We start from the raw sequence: 12,986 nt of genomic DNA on the forward strand, positions 1-12,986 counted from the left end.
GACATTGACGGCAGTCAGAAATGTAATGTAAATGGGATAGAACTAAAATTACAGCAAGTGGTACAAACCTTTGATAAATAACCTACACTCCACATTTTAAAAAATTAGATAAAAAATAATAAACATAACAGAGAAAATATTCAAATAAGTTGCAAGTGTAAGGAGAACTCTGCAGATATATTAGCTTAATTGGAATCAATAATAAGACACTGAGGACATATCAGACCAGATGCATCCATCTGGCACTTTTCACCATTCTGCTTTGCCCATATAATGGCATCTAAATAGAATCTTGGTCTTGCTGATCTAACAGCATTCAAATTACTTCTTTAATGTTAATCATGCTTCATTTTTCCATTCCTTTTTTTTTTAATTAACACAAAATGTATTATTTGTTTCAGGGGTACAGGTCTTACATAATTCATAGCACTCACCATAGCACATACACTTCCCAGTGTCCATCACCCAGCCACCCCATTCGTCCCAACTTATCTCCTTACACAGAACAGAGGTGCTGAACATTTTTAAAACATGTTAGAAGCACTGGACCTCAATATTTATAATGACATATATATACAATAAATATATATAATTAATATTATAATAACCTTACAAAGTTGATGTAGTTTAAACTAGAGGTATCTCTCACTCTTTCAAATTTCTACCCATTGTAAGAGGTTGGTCTATATCATCTTGCTCCTTATAACTCCAGTTGTGAGTCCAACACTTTTTGGACATACTAACTTGTGCATGTTAGAGCACTGGCTGTTATATGCAACTAATGAATTGGTGAACATTACAACAAAAACTTATGATGTACTATATGCTGGCTAACTGAACATAATAAAAAAAATAAAAACAAAAAACAATCCTTCTTATAGATGTTACATTTGCTGTGGCTATTTTCATTTTGGATGTTGCTCCCAAGAAATCCTGTTTTGATTGTTGGATCAAAATTTGTCCTAGGGTCCAAGTGTTCTTTCTCTTCCAAATGAATATTTTATTACCATTACTGTTGAAAGTAATTTCAAATTGCCAGTACATTTTAGTTGGGTAACCTATTATTTTTTGTAAAAATATATCTCACTTAATGGTGGGGGAGAATTAACAAAATTATAAAATGTATCTGCCAACTCTTAGGGAATAAAGTTCACCTATAGGGAGAGAACATGCATACTTGACAGGGTATGGGATAATCATCGTTGGTAGGTGGCAAATAGCAAGTGAGTGTTAAGATACAGAGTGTCATGAAATTACAGTATAAAGAAAGTGCAGTGACAGGAGCAAAGCAGGGGGCCCTCTGCAAAAATTAAGAAATAAAACTGGGTTTTGACATATACAAAGGATCCAAGAAGGTAGCATTGAGAGAAGGATGATGTACGATGCGGAATCATCAGGAACAAACTCAGTGAAGCAAGAGGAGTTATGTTTGGAGGAAAGGATGGAGTTTAGAAAGATAGGTCGGAAAAGTCTAGAGGACTATGTTATGAGATGGGAATTGTACAGGATCAATGAGTGAAGGACTTTAGTAGTGAGTGGCACTATGAAAATGGCAATGGGTATGCTGAGTTGGGGAAGTGAGAAGAAGGAAAGGTAGGGAGGCTGTCTGGAGTCAGGGAGCATTCTACAAGAATACATGTGGGCACTGAGAAGCATGTAATAAAATAGAGTATATAACTTCCTTTTGACTTTTATAAATCATCTCTAACTCTTAGCATCTATAAAGAAAAATCATAAATTGCCAATAGAAAAAGTATCTTAATAGTTGCAAAGAGAGAGATCCAACAAATGACTTCTCAAAAAGAAAAAAAAATCCATTAAAGCTCTGGTAAGAATGTAACTCAATTCCTGAAGAATAGATAACAATCAAAACATAGTATTTGACTACTTAAAAGGGAAAAAGAAAGGAAAAAGAGGAGAAAAATCATTAAATAAATAAAAAAAAAACTATGAAAAATGTATCCTTATTCTGCAGGAACATGGTTTGATTGTACGATTTTCATTTTTTTTCTTTTCCTTAGAAGGGGCTGAAATTCAATCTCATACAAGGGATGGCTCCGAGAAGCCACACAGTCAGATGCCAGCCTCATCAGCAGCTCATCCCAGTCCACAATGTTTACAGTGTGTCAGTAACAAAGGTCCTTTTGTAATTGCACTGAACATTGATTTTTCAGAATCACTCTTGCTTGTTATGATTTTCTGATTCCTGGTCTTCTATTATATATACATATTTTTTTGAGGAGTCTTTTATATTTGGCACAGTGACTTGAAGCAAAGAATAGGATATTGGGACTCTATGTCCTTCAGGGAAAAAAAATATATATATACTAAATATTTTATTAGAAAAATGGATTTTAGATTGAATCAATTGTGTGATTATCTACTATCTCTCAATAATGGTGAAAAACAAACAAACAAACAAGAACCTCATCTACATTGTAAACTACAAGTCAAGAGTCTATAAATTCTTGATGTTCAATAGTACAGGGATAAATTCCTTTGCGTGGTTCTGAAATGTGTAGTGACATCTAGATTCTTCTAGTAGAATCCTTCTACTCTCAGTAATTCTACTCGAGTAGAATTCTACTCGAGTAGAATTCCTTCTACTCTCAGTAATACCGATCTTTGAGAAGTAATATCACTTCTTAAAGATCGGTATTACTAAGGTTGATATTACTTCTCAAAGATCGGTATTACTGAGAGTAGAAGGAATTCTCTATCAGTTTAACAATAGAATTCTCTATCAGTTTAACAATAACTCAGAACATTGGTCCTGGATATCATAGTAAGGAAAAGACACTATTGGTTAAGCCAAGGTTGATAAGGCACTGGCATGAAAGCCCTTTCCCTCCTACACCAATTCAACACTTCTCTAGTGTCTTAAACATAAAACTGGCGGTTGTATTCTGTACCAAGGCACAAAATTCCATTAACCTCCTTTTAGTATATAAACCAATAACCTTCACACTTTGTTTAGATACTTGCTGAATTAACAATCATCTCTTTACAGGAAACCATAGAAAAAGATATATTAGAATATCACTGGTAAGAAAATTAATGTCGTAATATTCCAATACAAGCATCACAGAACTAGAGGTCATCCATTTTCTGCTGAAAACGTATTAAATGAATGAAATTTCATGAGCCATGCTCCCCTCCCCTCCAAGACACAGACAAATACTGTAGTTTTAAAACAATCACATCCGCTCCTATTTAGGGCAATGAGTAAGATTTTTCTTCAGAGGACTGCATATCTGACGAGGTGTCAACTCAAGGCTGCTATTTTTGTCTGGTGAAGGTTTAAGTTCTGCGGCTATGCACCAGAAACATGTGCTTTAGTGATGTCTCTTTGTACTTGTTAAGAATTAAATTTGAAACAAAGGGCATTATTTCAGGGCCTTAATATCCTGATTAAGAAATAGAATCAGGGCGCCTGGGTGGCTCAGTGGGTTAAGCCTCTGCCTTTGGCTCAGGTCATGATCTCAGGGTCTTGGGATTTAGCCCCACATCGGTCTCTCTGCTCAGCAGGGAACCTGCTTCCCGCACTCTCTCTCTGCCTGCCTCCCTGCCTCCTTGTGAGCTCTCTGTCAAATAAATAAAATCTTAAAAAAAAAAAAAAGGAAAAAGAAAAGAAAGAGAATCACATTCTAATGTAATTCTAGGATGGCAATTTAGCAATATGAGAAAAAAATGGGGAAATGACCACATATAAAATCCACGGATTATTGTGCTATGGCTAGAAAGAAATTAGATTACTTATCTCTAACTTCAATATGCTCTGGCAAGGAACTCTATTCATATAACTTTGGGGCTCTGTTTTCAATATGTATGGTTCATTCATTAATTAATCAGACATTGAGTGTTGAACTCTCAGGTGATAAACTCCTGGAGTACTAGGAACTGGGCATACCCAGATGCAGAAGAAAGGATCTCTGTCTTCAAGAAACTCACAGCTCTGTCGGAGACAGTCATGTAAACAAATCATTGTAATAGAGTGAGACGTGCTAACAGATGCTTGTACAATGGGTCTGTGATGATAGACAAGGCACATTTGCTTGGGGATTCAAGAGGCCTGAAACAGAAAGTGGCGTATGAGTGATATTTTGAAGAAAGAATTGGAGTTTGCAAGACAGGTTCAATAACAATCAATAAGATAAAATGATAAATAGTTATATGAACTAAGTGACCAAGATTCAGGGATTAGTCACAAAAAATACCCAGCCTGAAATAGAATAATAGAATGGAGGAAGAAGATGTGAGGGTAGAAGACTTGGTTATAAATACAAGACAATGAAGTGGCCTCAGAAAACCTCTGTGACCCCGTTTTCTTTCTTTCTTTCTTTCTTTTCTTTCTTTCTTTCTTTCTTTCTTTCTTTCTTTCTTTCTTCCTTCCTTCCTTCCTTCCTTCCTTCCTTCCTTCCTTCTTTCCTTTCTTTTTTTAAGATTTTATTTATTTATCTGACAGACAGAGATCACAAGCAAGCAGAGGACTGGCAGTGGGGGTTGGGGGAGCAGGCTCCCTGCTGAGCAGAGAGCCCAATGCGGGGCTCAATGCCAGGACTGTGAGCTCCTGACCTGAGCGGAAGGCAGAGGCTTAACCCACTGAGCCACCCAGGTGCCCCTCTGTGACCCCATTTTCATTCTTGAAAATATAGATTAAAATTACACTTACCCAGGGTTCCCAAGGAGAGTGTATGAATCTGTTCTGTGAGTTCGGAAGCACCTTACAAATGTTATTTACTTGATTATACTTAATTTTGTCTAATGAGTGTAGATGCTGTGGTCACTTGATTATGAAGATGTGCTCCTTAGAAACAGCAAGGCCAAGAGGTAAAATTCACAATTCTCTTTGAACATAAGTATTATTTCAGTAAAAGCTGAGGGTCACAAAGTAATGTCTCATGATATTATGTTATTGTCTTTTAATGCCCACGAAGCTAATTAATGCTTGAACAAGGGCAATTCATGATAAAGTGTGGATCCTATGGAGAAGATATCATTTATAACCAAGTAGCACCTGAAACTGATTACTGTCCCTGTAATCTCATTTGGTACATATATTCTTTATTTCTCCCAAACTTTTATTTTATTTATGATTTCATATAATTGTAGGCATATTTATTATATCATGTGAAAATTATTTTTATGCTCACCCCTACCCATATGTAGTCAGTATAACAAATAATAATATTGTAATCTCCCTGGTGGAGAGTAAGAGTGACAAGATCAACATCCAATTCCAAAAGAGAATATTTGTATAAGGTGTTTCTTGAAATTGATGTGTAATGAATCTGGCACGAACCCAGCATTTGGCAAGAGCCTGCCTGAGGGTACTTTTCTCTGTCTCCATCTTCCTGAAACATACTCTCAAAAGCAAATTGGAGGCTGAACAAGAGAACTTCAAAAGGAACTGCTGAGCACCTACTGTCACAGCCAGAGGTGGCCCCCAACTCTTAAGTATGGATTTATCGACCCATGTAGTAGGTACTTGTTGTGTTTTAGCTGCCAGCAACAACTTCCCCTATTTTTAGGGCGAACACACTATCCTCCATCAGGTTTTATCAGAAAACCCATGCTGTTTTCTGTGGGGCTAGTTCTATCCCTAGTTCTAAGGTAGATGCATGATTCGAGGCTAAGCCGCTCAGATTCATCACTACCTGCCATCCACATGATCGGTTCAGGTATTTCCACGCGGCCCTATTGGAACAGTCAGCTGGAATGGCTGACAGGTACTATATTTTAATTGCAGGATGAAATGATTTGTCTGAGGATGGAAATAAAGATCAAGAGACAGAAGGAGTCAAACAGGGTCCTAGTGACCCCATTTGACCATACCTCCAGCCAGCGAGGTTAAATCCCAGATTTTTCAGATATCTACGATGATGAACTTGCCTGTGATTGAAGCTAATTTGGGTCAAGTTTTCTGTCACTTACTGTGCAACTAACATATACGGTCCATATTGACAATTTAGTTCTACCTACCCCTGTTAGGAGAAAGAACAATGAAATGCAGGTTTTTTTCTCTGGATGTGGCTTCCCTGGCTACCCTTCATTGTCTGAGTTCCCCCAGCAGGTCCACACCTGGCTCCTCCTAACTACGAAGCTATTCAATGGCCATCTCCAAACTGCTCTGTCACATGCGGTCAGTGAGTTCGCAGGGGATGAGTTATGCTTATCCATAACTAAATGGTCTTTCATGTGACCTGACACTCCTAGTTACTCTATTCTCATTTTAGTTTGCTTGCCTTGAAGCCCCTTCTGAGTGGCAATATAAAAATACACCGTTGACCCCCAGGATGCCTGGGTGGCTCAGTAGGTTAAGCCACTGCCTCTGGCTCAGGTCATGATCCCAGAGTCCTGGGATCGAGTCCCATGTCGGACTCCTTGCTCCGCAGGGAGCCTGCTTCTCTCTCTTTCTCTGCCTACCACTCTGCGTGCTTGTGCTCTCGCTCTCTCTCGCTCTCTCTCTCACACTGACAAATAAATAAATAAAATCTAAAGTATACTGACAGCATGCTTTTCTGTTTCTAGTTGACAGGTGAATCATACCATGTCATCATAGTTGTCTTTTTCCTCACTAGTCCTTGATTCTCAGTGGGTGTTTTGTCCTTTTACATCGTGGAGTTCTGTGAGGACAGCATTCTGATATGACGTTTTCACTAGATCTTTTGGAAGAAAAGTTTACACCACACCAGGTTAAGTGCATTTCCTTGTTGAATGTCAACAGCAGTCTTACTTAAGGAATTAAGCTTATCCTTTTTTCTCTTTCTCAACAGCACTGGTGAGATGCTTTCTTCTGAAAAACTGAGTAGCTGGCATATGAAAAAATCAACTATTTGTAGTAAGAGCTTGAGGCTTCTGACGACTTTTGTGGGCATCCCATATAAATTCACTGGGTTGGAATTAACAGGCCTTTTCCTTGCATAAATGAACAGAAAGTCTACAAAGTAATTCTCTGCTAATCAGAGAAAATCAGTCTTGGATTCTACTGACATGGAAAGATTCTAACTGGCATCAAGCCTAAGGACTAGTAACAATTATATTACCATGGATTAGAAAGTGTCAATATGGATAGCCCTTCAGAAGGTATAATTTACGTTAAAATTAGAATAACTGAGTTTTACCCAATATTGTAATACTTTATCAGCATGCTTTTGGGCTTGATAAATATATACCTTCCTATCTGGAGACAGGTTATAGCCATAGTTAAAAAGTCTGGAAACGTCTTCCATTAATATCTCAATTTTTAAAGCTCCTGAGACATTCTTATTCTTTTACCTGTCATTTAATGGTGTTTATTAATTAGCAATAGCTGTGTGGTATATGATTATCTTTAAAAAGGGTTTACTGAGTATCCATTACTGCCACCAAGCTTGAACTGCATAGTATAAAGACAATTATACTATGTGAAAGGGAAAGATGGGGTCCCTTATAAAACCCATATTCCAACAAATGCTCACACAGATAGTTGCCTAAAGTTTAGAGGAATTCAAATACTATACAACTCTATTTATTATTGTTAAAATACATAACTAAACCACAAATCACCTATGCAGGTGAAACTTTTAAAAAAATGTTAACTGGAACAGTTTAAATATCTTACAATGTTGTTAATTCTGCCTCAATAAACTTGTGTGGGAGGAGTTCATTTGAATGCTTTTTTAGTGAGAGAGAGTAAGTGGTGTTTCTCACAACATCAGGCACGAGGGTGGAGGGTGGTAATCACGCATAAAGTAAAGAGCCCAGAGCATCAGAGTAAATCATCAAAGAGAGATGGCTAGAAGCAAAAGGAAAAAAAAAAAAAAAAGTCTTGTTTTCCTTTCCTTCAAAGTGCTGACGATCCCTGAGACTTTAGAAAACCTGGATGAAAATGCAAAACAAATATACGATTGTGGTACCACTTCTTCTTTTTTTTTTTTTTTTTAAAATTTTTTTTTTTTTTTTTGCAGAGGTTCCAGGTAGGGAAGAAAAGCGACAGAGGGCGGGGGCGGGGGGGGGGGGGTTGTGGAGGGGAGCAGGCTCCCTGCTGAGCAGAGAGCCCAATGAAGGACTGATCCCAGGACCCTGAGATCATGACCTGAGCAGAAGGAAGAGGCTTAACCCACTGAACTACCCAGGTGCCCAAGGTGCTGTTTCTTTAGAAGATTCATCCCAAATATAAACTGGCTGCTGACATGTAAAACATGGAACAGGATTAAAATCCTGTACTATTAAAAATATAAAATGATCTAAAATATCAATATGAATAGAGAAATACAGAATATAGAAATATACAATACAATAATTAAAATAATTGAAGAAGTCACTACACCTATTAAATCAAACCGATTTTCTATTGAACGGAAACCTACCCCTTTTTTAAGAAGTCTCTCAGGTTAGTTCTGAGTGAAGAAATAAATACCACCCGTAAGGAAAGAAATGACCAAAATGAGTGAAGTGTAGGTAAAGACATCTGACACAATTGCCTTTGCAAATAGGAGACATTCAATTAAATAAGAGTGTTTCGAACTTGATAAAGCAACATTGTTTTCAAAAGGTAGAAATGATGAACTCCTAAAAGAGGCTCTGAAATCAATCAGATACCCAATCAATCAATACATTAACTGAGCAGTCTCTCTCCTCAATTGTATGGCATTTCTCTTTTGATATAGATGAGTGCATATTGAAAAGTAAATATCAAGAAGGTAGAAATGACAATTGTTTGACTCTTTTGGAGTAATAGCAATTAGATAATGGGGGAAAGGCAGAGACAGTGGCTCCTAGGACAGTAAGCATTTGTCCAAATGATGCAGCTGTATATGTCCCACTGTTTGTAATCCCGAAATTTAAAAAAAAAAAAAAAAAGTAAGCAATGACCAAGTTTTGAGAGCACTGGTTTGCATTTTGAACCTTATAAATTGGTAATCATATTATAGGATAGTGTATCTATGCAGGGGAGATTGGCTTTTGCATATTTGACCTCAACAGCAGCTAAGGAGAAGTCCACGTGAAGTTCTTCATTAGTTTAATCTAAGGACATCTCAAGTTCATTTCATCTGGTTTTTAAAACAGCTGTGATGTAGTATTTGTATAATAAAAGAAAAAAGTTTCAACGATTTGAAAACTAAGCCTATCTTTTTAATTTAAGTATATCAGTTAGCTTTAAAACATTAAAATTTGACTACCCACAGACTGTCAAAATCTAATAAATATAAATACTATTGTGTACAGAAAGTCATAACAGCAACTGTGATCCTTTAATTCTTTTTTATCTCTTTATATCAATTATTAAAAAAGAAATCCATTTCTGTGCTTATAAATTTATGTTGGATTTATAATGTATAAATTTATAGCTATTTCTGTGCACAACTAAAAATTATGTTGGATTTTTTCCCTCTTATATACGATTTGCGAAGGATATACTGTAATATTATGGATACAAGTACCATTTAAACAAAAGTAATTTCAAAATGTCTAACTTGTTATCCTTTGGAATACTTTATTCAAAAGGGTTTGTTTGTCTCTTGAATAATTACATCTAAGTCACTTTAGAACAAAATTTCCACAAAATTGTATGAGTGTGCATGTACATTTATATGTAATTATATGTACTTGATATATATAAGTATACACAGTGTATATCTATACATACTTTTAGAAATGTCTTCAAACCTGAGAATTTTTAAAGTCTATGCCTGAGTAATTAAAAGCACTACGTAATGGTTTGAAAAAAATAAACACTTTCAATCATCTAGACCAACGATGCTTTATAGAAATCATAAGCTTGATTTGAGTCATGGCAAGGGCAGTGAAGAACTTTTTAAAATATATGACATTGATGAAATTAGCTTAATTTTGCACATATATAACTCATACAACCCAACCCAAGAAGGAGGAGTCATTTGTCCATACCCACATTCTCTAAATGGTGGTGCTACTATTTAAATCTAAGAAGTCTCACTCCAGAGTCAAGCATGGTGTGTGTATACATGTTACGGAAAGTAAAATCAGTTACAAGCTCTATCTTAATAGAAAAGTGGGAAAAATCAATTTTAAGTGGGAATGTTTCAAAAGTACCTTATGAAACAGGCCTCCACTGGACTATTTAGTCTAACAAACCCTCAAATTTCATAACCAAAACTTAACTACCTATCTATATCAATTTCACAAATAAAATACATAAAAAGGGTGCTCAGAAAACTTTTTAGTTAGTTGATAACAAAGATTTAAATAGTTTTCATTATCTTGATAGGTCGAATGATCTACAAAATGCTACTGATAAAAAACCAGTCAAAATTTTCTAACTTACTGATACACAGGTCAACCTATGGTATGTAATAATGGATAGATTGGGATGGCTATAGATGGCAGGATTGTGTCTGATGTAAAGAATCCAACATTGCATTTCAGATAGAAATAGATTAAAATCACTCTTCAGGTTTTGCAAGGGGTCTTATCAATAAAAGATCCACATTATAAACTATATAAAACAGGTGACAGTGCCCTCTTGAGGATACTATTGAAATCTGACACCAGCTACCTGTCCAAGAATTCTCCAAGTAAATTGATGAACTCTTTTCCATATTGTGGAATCTCTGCCTTTTGTTCTTACAATTTTAAGATTATACAGAGGAACAAAAGAACTGCTCACACTGATTCTTCAAACTTTGCATCAAAAGGAAGACTTTGTAATACTCACTATCAAATTTAATGCAAGGTTACAGATGGTAATAGTTTTGGTTTCCATAACTATAGGAAAGATACTTTGGAATAATAGATCACATAGAAAGCATTATGCCTTGGTACTGAGGATTTCAACCCAAACTGTGTTACTAAATATCCACGCTAAGCTACAGCAAATCAGGAATTGTACTCAACAAAAGATTCTAAATATGGTATTGTTTGCATTTGCTTGCCATTCTGCTTATCATGCCATGATTTCTAACAGAAAGAATGTAACAGCCAGCGTGAATGTTTTGTGAAACTCTGATTTAGTTCTTTGGACTAGATCTTCTATTTTTATGCTTCGTACAGAAGTGAGAGTGCCCTCTGTTCTTTCTGTTGTTGTCTGGACACACACACACACACACACACAGTTCCTCCTTAAATCTGATGTCCTAGAAGGTTCACAATCAAAATACAAATGAAGCAACTTTGGAGTAACCTAAAAAAACTGGAAAGAAAAAAGAGAAGATAAAAAAAAAATTAAAAGCAGACTCAGTTGTATTAGGAAGACAGAGATTCAGAGATTCCATTTGGGAAAAAGTACCAGAAATTAAGAAGCAAGAAAAGAGACTGTAAAATTCAAATGGATGTTCTTTCTTAAAGTCACTGCAATTCCTGTGTTGTCACCTGTTCTAGAGCAATTTCATAAAATGTTTGGAAATGACAAGTCATTCATTTGCAAGCTGGTTTGCTTCCTGAAAAATCTAGATCTTTATCCAGACTTCTTCTAGGCTATGGAAGAGATATGAAAGAGGTGAAAGTTAAAACAAAATGTTTGGGAGGGACTCACGCTCCAAACCATGGTAACTGGATATCAAACCTGAAACAAAAAAACCAAGGGGCCAAAAAGTCACTGCATTTTCTCTGTTCATTTGAATTTCAGCTCTGGAAAATGGCTCCAAGCTCATTAAAAATAGCCAATTAATTATCTTAGAGATGCTTTTTATTATCATTTGTTAAAACAGCAAATTATATTACTAAGAACACTAACATTTTTATTGTTTCACCACTTCATATTAAGAATTACTCAGTAGTTTGCAAATATGGTAGTAATTTATTATCTTGGGTATAATAAAAGATTATTATATTTTAAAAGCCATATAAAATAGATAAAATTGAGAGTCTGTGGCCCCCTGGCCTGAGGAAACATAGAAATATCAATCAACAAAATATGAAACCAGTAGCTTGTTAGGTTTTTCACAGTTTTCTTATGTGTTTGGACCGCTGATAATTAAATTAACACAAATGAGAAGGGAGGAAACATGATGTATTTTTGCTATGGAATTCCTATTTTTAGAGATATATGGGATGTGAAATTGATAATATATTGATGTAAAAAACTGTACTGTTCAAATGTTATCAATGGATTCATACCTTTTGACTTTTCTCTGCACAGCCTTGCACAAAAATTCTGAAATTTCCTGGGTCAAGGCTGAGAACACCCGGGCTTCTGCATAACCTGCTAATTTCTTGCCACTCCTAAAATGCAGAATCTGTTACATTCCATGAATCCTCTCATTATTTTGTCTCAATGACGAGCACCACCATTATTATTTACTTACTTGTCTATTTATTTCTTTATTTAAATAGGCAGAAACTGTCTATTCACAAACATGCTACCTTCAGGCATGGGCTTCTTTTCTTTCTCTGATCAGTAGACATCCTTCAGGAAATGCAAACTCCATCCCACTACCTCCATCTTCTCATGTCTCATACAATTTAAGCTTCTTACCCTCTGACCTTTGCCTTATTGTGCCCAGGTTGTTCCCTGAAGGTTTACAAGGATCTACTTATAAATTCAATAACTTGCTCAGGTCTCATCCTCTTTTAATCTGCTGAAAATAATGAGAAAGGTGAAAAATCCTTGACTTTCATGATATCATATTTTCTTGATTTTCCTTCTTTGACTGCTCTTGCTGTGTCAGACCCTACCTCAGCCCACTCGCCTCACACACTCAAAGCTTAATTCTTCTCTGTAACATCTCTCCTGTTCTTCTCTATAATAGCTGTTTCAGCAATGCCATGGCTTCAAACATTGTTTTCATGAAGGAGGGTTTGTGTACCTATATTTCTAAAAGTATCTTTTTAAAAAAAGATATTTATTTATTTAGAAGAGAGAGAGAGCACAGCTGGGAGCGGGAGCAAAAGGAGGGAGAGGGAGAACCAGACTCCCCATTGAGCTCAGAGCCCAACATGGGGGTCAATCCTAGGACCTTGAGATCACGACCTGAGCCAAAGGCATATGCTTAACCAACAGAGCCACCCAGGTCTCCCTCAAAGGG

At 36.2% G+C, this 12,986-nt stretch overlaps 1 protein-coding gene across 2 annotated transcripts in view; it reads right to left on the minus strand.

Moving 5' to 3' along the window:
• The window catches only part of LOC111149292 (protocadherin 7), a 431,882-nt gene that overhangs the window by 105,260 nt on the left and 313,636 nt on the right, over positions 1-12,986 (minus strand). The window lies entirely within an intron of this gene.

This window comes from Enhydra lutris, unplaced genomic scaffold (assembly GCF_002288905.1).
Source record: "Enhydra lutris kenyoni isolate GAN:26980312 unplaced genomic scaffold, ASM228890v2 scaffoldscaffold21, whole genome shotgun sequence".
Classification (NCBI taxonomy): domain Eukaryota; kingdom Metazoa; phylum Chordata; class Mammalia; order Carnivora; family Mustelidae; genus Enhydra; species Enhydra lutris.